The sequence below is a fragment of the Triticum urartu genome, chromosome 3A (genome assembly GCF_056163025.1).
Source record: "Triticum urartu cultivar PI428250 chromosome 3A, HENAU_Tu73, whole genome shotgun sequence".
Taxonomy (NCBI): Eukaryota; Viridiplantae; Streptophyta; class Magnoliopsida; order Poales; family Poaceae; genus Triticum; species Triticum urartu.
The window spans coordinates 309,217,335-309,224,279 of NC_141875.1; positions in this window are offsets into that span (position 1 = coordinate 309,217,335).

Sequence of the window (6,945 nt, forward strand, 5' to 3'; positions counted from 1 at the left end):
CCATCTTCGGAGAAGGTTAATTTTGATGCTAAACAACGTGCTAAATTGATCTTAAAATGCATGAGTTAACTAAGGAAAAGATTGAGCCTATGAATGCTAAATAAACTTGCTGGAGATAAAGGTAGAAAACATGTTGTGTTTGCATGTGAAGATCTTGTTTGGTTACATTTGCGTAAGGATGGATTTCCTAATTTGCCCAAATCAAAGCTAATGCCACGTGTTGATGGTCCTTTTAAGGTGTTAGAGAAAATAAATGATAATGCATATAAACTTGAGTTGCCTGCAGATTTTGGTGTTAGTCCCACTTTTAACATTGCAGATTTGAAGCCTTATTTGGGTGAGGAAGATGAGCTTCCATCGAGGACGACTTCATTTCAAGAAGGGGAGGATGACGAGGACATCAACCATTGTTACACCCACAGCCCCTGCTGCTATACGTACTTTTGTTTATTGGTAATGATTCTAATGTTCATGAGAATATGTTGTTGCCTAAATTAAATATGTTTGTCTTTCTTACAAATGAAGGGCTTGGCTTGGACAAGAAGGATGGATATTGGAGCGAGACCAAGCATGGATATGATGGCATGCGCCAGGTGAACAAGAACGGAGTTACAAGTGATGATTTCAGGACTTTGAAGCCACCATAATGAGTGCATGAAGCCTTGGACAAAATATACAAGATGCTACTTCATAAATTTCATCCAGAGGCTATCCTAGGTGCTGCGTCACCTTATTACTGGGCCAGGCCCATGTAATTTCAAAATACTTGAATGTAGGTTGTTTTTGGAGTCCGTACGTGTGGGGAAACAAGAGTTAGGGTTGGTTTCAGACCCCTCCTCCAAGGGCCACGAAATCCCCGCCCCCCTCTTCCTCCATATATACAGACCTTAGGGCATCATTTAGACTTTGGATTTTGTTTAGATTAAAACTTTGCCATAGCTGCAACTTCGCGTACTTCGTTTGTGTTCAATGACTAGACCAAGATGTCACATAACCCCACCTTGATCAATAAAGCTTTCATCTTATATTCACAATATCTAGATTGCAATCTTAGTTTCTTGCTTGTTCTTCGTTTGCTTACAGGAAATTGACCTTCGTGGTCAGGTTGATCGTGCTCCGGCGTGATCAATAACCTCTCAGAGTTGTTTTAGCGATTGCTAAGGCACCACGTCCTCGCACATTCGTAGTCAGATCATCAAAGTCTACTCTCCCGAAACAATAATCACCATATCATCTAAAGATAGGTCACCTTTGCCTCTATCATCCCGCAAGACATTCGGCTACCTGCAAGTCCCCCTTCAAGGTCGTCTACGGCTTCAATCTGTTATCCCCATTGGACATTCTACCTCTGCCACTACAAGAGCGCATCAATAAGGACGCGAGCCCTAGAGCGATCTATCTCAGCAAGGTGCATGAAGATACAAGGCACACCATCGAGCGCCAAGTACAATGCCTCACGACCAACCAGAACATCAACAAGCAACCCATGATATTCCACATTGGAGATCTTGTGTGGCTACACCTTAGCAAGGACCGCTTCCCCAATGAACACAAGTCCAAGCTTCTACCTCGAGCCGATGGACCCTTCAAGGATATCAAACAATACAACAACAACGCCTACAAGATCGACATCCCACGCGACAAGTACAATGTGAGTGATATCTTCAATGTCAAGGATCTCTCGCATCGGGGGTGGTGCGCGAGCGGGCCTGGTGGGGAGGCGCCGGGCGAAGCAAGAGGCGGCGGGGCGAGGGCGCGGTCGGGTGGAGGTCGACGCGGGCGCCAGCGAGTAGTAGAGGCGGGGGGCGAGGCAGGGGGCGGCCGCAGCTGATCAGCAGCAAATCAGCAGCGAGCAGGGACGGGCTCGCGGCATCAGCATCAGCAACAGAAGCATCTCGCGGCAGCAGGTGAGCAGCAAGGCAGTAGCACAGCAGCTGGGCACGGGGCACGGCTCGGGCGTGCGTGATGACACAGCACGGGTCGGCGGGCGCGGCTGGGAGCTCGCGACGAGCGCCACCAACCGAGGCACGGGAGCAGCGGTAGGCACGGCGCGAGCGAGTGCGCAAGCGCGGCCATGTGTGGATGGTCGAGCGCATGCGTGGACGGGGCAAACTCCCATCTATGGCGGCTGAAGCATGGGGCGGCTAAACGGCAGCGGCCGGAGCATGGGATGGACGGGGTCAATGCTACAGGTGGGGATGGCAGCTACGGGGAGGAATCGAACGGGAAACATGGGGCTTTTGATGTGGTGCTCACCGTGAGGTCGTGCGGATGGCTCGTGGACGCCGGGGTGGACGAACGGCAGCGGATTGACGGAGAACACCGACGGGTAGAGGTTGAAAAAGGCGGTCGATCCCGGGCTTGGAGGCGTCCTCGCTTGACCTGGGCCTTAGAGATGACGTGGTCGACAACGGGGAAGCGGACGAGCAAGTTCCTAGGGCGCGGGGAGCTCGGTGTGCGTAAGGACGATGAGAACCATGGCGGCGGTGGCTCTGTTGCGCGCGGGAGGGAGGAGGGCAAGTGAAGGAGAGGGGTGAGTGGGGTCTAGGGTTCGCCAGGGGGTCGACGAGGTAAAGTAGGCCTTGCCGGCGGCGGGGAGATGGCGGATGCTCGACGTGTGGCCATCCGCGCCATGGGTGGGTGTGCTGCGGCCACGCCATGGCCTCTGCCTCCTATACTTTAGCGAGAGGAAGGGGGGTAAGTGGGAGTGTGGGCTGGGCCAAAAGTAGTGTTGTCATCAAAGGCCTAGTGGCTCAACAGTTAGTTAGGTCATTTTCTATTTTCCCTTTATGTATTTCAGTTAGCCACTGTTTGTATTTATGTTAGTGATAAAAGTGAATTTAGTCAAACTTGAAATTAGGCACACAATTTGAGAACAACATTGTGGTGTTGCATAAAAAGTTTTAGAGCCAACGGGATTGTTCAAGCATTTTTGGAAATTGAATAAGCCAATTAATATGCCGTCGGGCCATTTTATATTTCCCTAGTGATTAAAGGGAGAGCCAAATGATGTTGGTTGCCACATGAAATTAGCTAGTGAATATTTGCAACCCATCGAACATTTTGTATTGACATTTGAAAACTTTATTTGTTTGAATTGATTTTTTATAATTTGAATTTGAACGGTTTCGAAACAAGTGAGGTTTAGCAAAAAATTAATTATGATGACCTGGCATGATTAGCAAGGGTTTACTATAGCTTAATTATCCGGGCGTCACAATTCTCCTCCACTACAAGAAATCTCGTCCCGAGATTTAAGAGGCGTAAGGTGGGGTGGTTCTGGTTACAAAATTCTAGCGAGTGTTCTCGATCTTAGTTTCTCTTCTCGGAGAGGTCGATCCATCACATTGATGTCTCCATTCCCCTACTTCAGGTCACCATGATGAAGCCGGCATCCTTTCCTAGGGAACTCCAACTTACGTACGAAGGACAAGGGGTAACCTCGAAAGAACGAACCGCTACCATGTTGCTTATTTGGTAGATAATATCAGGAAAGGTGGCGGAAGTAACCCTCGAATTGAAGTTTAGAAGATATCGAGAGCAAAGTAAGAAGGTACCCTGAGAAGTTTTGAGTGAGCAGACAATCGTTCGATGCCTGAAATGAAACGTGAAAGGGGTGTAGAGCAAGGGGAGTAAGTATTTCGTCTGATACCAGAATAGATCACTAGGCAGGTGGCCAGTGAATCATATAAAAAGTCAAGCGCGAGGAATAACTTGGACAACAGGGTGTACAGGAGAGTCAGGTTTCGATCCTATGGAACTGTGGGTTATGGGCCCACCATGTAGGTTAAAAGTAGAAAGGGCGGTGATATCTTGTACAGTCATGATAACAAGGTGAAAGTGCGTTATATCGCCTATTCACCCCCATCTAGTCGATATAACACACTTTCAATTGTAAGTGCATCTAGTGCCACCCCTAGTTGGTTTCGGAGGATTGACGACAAACCTAGTTGAGGGACTAATGTGTTTGTGAGAATTGCAGGATAACACAGGTAGAAGTCCCTCATTGATTCGGTTTTACTACCAGAGATGACCCCTAAAAATATACGAAGACTTTGAAGCCAATGGTGGTATATGAAGATATTCACATTGAAGACTATGACAAGAGAAGACACCACGTGAAGCCTATGGAACTCGAAGACTTAGATCTTTCGTAGTTCTCTTTCATTTGTGTTGAAGTCATAGGAACCACCGTACTGTTAAGTGGGGTCCAAGAGAACCAGTCAGAATGACTGAAGTGATGCCTAAACATAAAACCTATGTCTTCGAGTGAAGACTATGAGAGCAAATCTTGTCCAGAGTCGGACAAGTCAGCTTTGCTTGTAGCCCAAGTAAAGTTGCCGTGTGAGTTTTAAATCTGACCGTTGGAACACGTGTCAGTTCCTTAGTGACCCAGGGTCATTTCGGACAAATCAGGTCGGGTTGCCAAGTGGCTATAAATAGCCCACCCCCTACAACAATAAACGGTTGGCTGCTCAGATTTAGTGCACGGCTTTTGTCGTTTGAGAGCAACCCACCTCGAAGCCTTTGAGAGAGAGAGTTCCTTGCGAGGATAAAGCCCTAACCACCTAGAGCCAGAGAGAATTGGGCATCACTTAAGTCTTCTTGTCTGAGTGATCTGAAGACTTATTACACTTGAGGACTGTGCATCCTCCAGCCGGTTAGGCGTCGCGTTCTGAGCATCCAAGAGACATTGTGGATTGCCGGTGAACGAAGTCTGTGAAGGTTTGGGAGTCTACCTTGAAGACTTACCAGAGTGATTGGGCGAGGTCTGTGTGACCTTAGCTCAAGGAGAATACGGTGAGGATTGGGTGTCCTGAGCTGCGTGTTCAGGACTGGGTGTCCGGGACTGTGTGTCCTAAGGTTCAAATACCTAGCCACTCCAACCAGACGTACAGTTGTCATAGCAACTGGAACTGGTCCAACAAATCATTGTCTTCAACGAGTCACTGGTTTCATCTTCACTTCCTTTACTTACTGTTACTCATTGTGAAGTCATTGCATGTATGTTCTATCTTTTGTCTTCACAACGTGAGTGTATTATCTGTTTGGCTTCGCAATATCTTCCTACCTGATCCTTACTACACTGCAGCTATTTGTCATTGTGCTTTCACTCTATTGAATACTTGACCATGGCTTGGCTAGTGTAGTCTACCTTCCGCTGCATAGTAATAGGCATATCTCTACTGTTTGTCTTCATAACTTCCACGTTCTGAAGACTTTCGTAAAAATCGCCTATTCACCCCCCTCTAGTCGATATAACGCACTTTCAATTGGTATCAGAGCAAGGTGCTCCCTTGTTCTGTGTGATTCGGTTTAACCACCTGGAGTTTTAGCTATGTCGACTGCAGGGATAATCAAAGTCTCCACTGCGTGTCCCGTCTTCGATGGAACTGAATATCCCTACTGGAAGAATAAGATGCGCATGCATCTTGAAGCCATTGACGTCGAACTATGGTATGTCATCGAGAACGGCGTTCCCAAGGCTGGAGAAGGTGTCACTACTGCTGATGTTAAGAAATTCGTTCAACTGGACTCTACTGCCAAGAATATCATCTGTGGTCATCTGACCAAAGGACAGTATGGCCGTGTGAGTGCTTTGAAGACATCCAAGCTGGTCTGGGACTGGCTCTCCAAGGTCAATGAAGGCATCTCAACCCAGAGAGATCAGAGAATAAGTGTTCTTCGCAACCTCTTCAACCGCTTCAAGAGAAATGACAATGAGAATGTCCAGCACACATTTGATCGACTCACTGACATCACAAATGAGCTTCAAGCCCTCGGCGCCACTGAGATCACCAAACATGAAGTCGTCAAGACGCTGCTGAGATCACTCGATAGTTCATTTGACATCCTTGCCCTGATGATTCAAGAACGTCCTGATTTCAAGACACTCGATCCGTCTGACATACTTGAGAGGCTCAACACACATGAGTTTCAGCTTTCTGAGAAAAGAGATATCTACGGTCCAAACTATGGGCGAACTCGTGCCTTGAAGGCAAAAGCCGTTTCCTCATCTGAAGAAGAATCTGATAGCAGTTCTGATGATCCTGAAGACATTGGAAGGGAACTTGCAATGCTTGTGAAGAAGTTCCAAAAATTCACCAAGAAGAAAGGTTTCAGAAAGTCTTCACGATCAAGCTCAAGGAATGATGAAGCTTCTGCTCATGACTACAAGAAGAAAACATGCCACAAGTGCAAGAAAACTGGACAGTTCATCTCTGAGTGTCCACAGTGGGACAATGAGAACATAAGGAAGAAGAAGAGCAAGGAATATGACTCTGACGACAAGAAGAAGAATAAATACTCAAAGTCTTCTTCCAAGTCTTCCTCAAAGTCTTCATCACACAAGAAGAGCTCATCTGGCAAGGCACGTGCGTTTGTTGGCAAGGAAATGGATTCAGAGGAGGAGTCCGCTTCTGAGGAGGCAGAGGTGGAGTCTGAGGAGGAGTCTGATTCTAGCATTGCAAGTCTGGCTACAGCATATGTCGCCAAGTCCATCTTCAACACTGAAGACAATGACTTCATCACCGACACCGATGCAAATGACAAGGACTACTCCGCTCCTACCTACTGCTTCATGGCACGCGGTGCCAAGGTAAACAAACGCACTACTCACTATCAAACATCTAGCGACGATGACTCTGATTGTGGTTCGAAACCCAGCTACAAAACACTTGCTAAAATTGCAACTGAACAACAGAAAACTATGGAACATATTCAAAAACTGTTAGACAGAAGCGATGATCTGTTGGGTGCTAAAATGACTCGATCTGAATCCTTAATTGAAGACATAAAAAATCTTCAAGTTAAGTATCAGCAACTTGAAAGTCATCATGATACTCTCTCAACAACTCATGAAAAGCTGTCCTATGATTATCTTCAAAGGAAGCAAGATCTTTAGAAATTGAGAGCGGCTCATGAAGATCTTCAAAAGGAAAACGA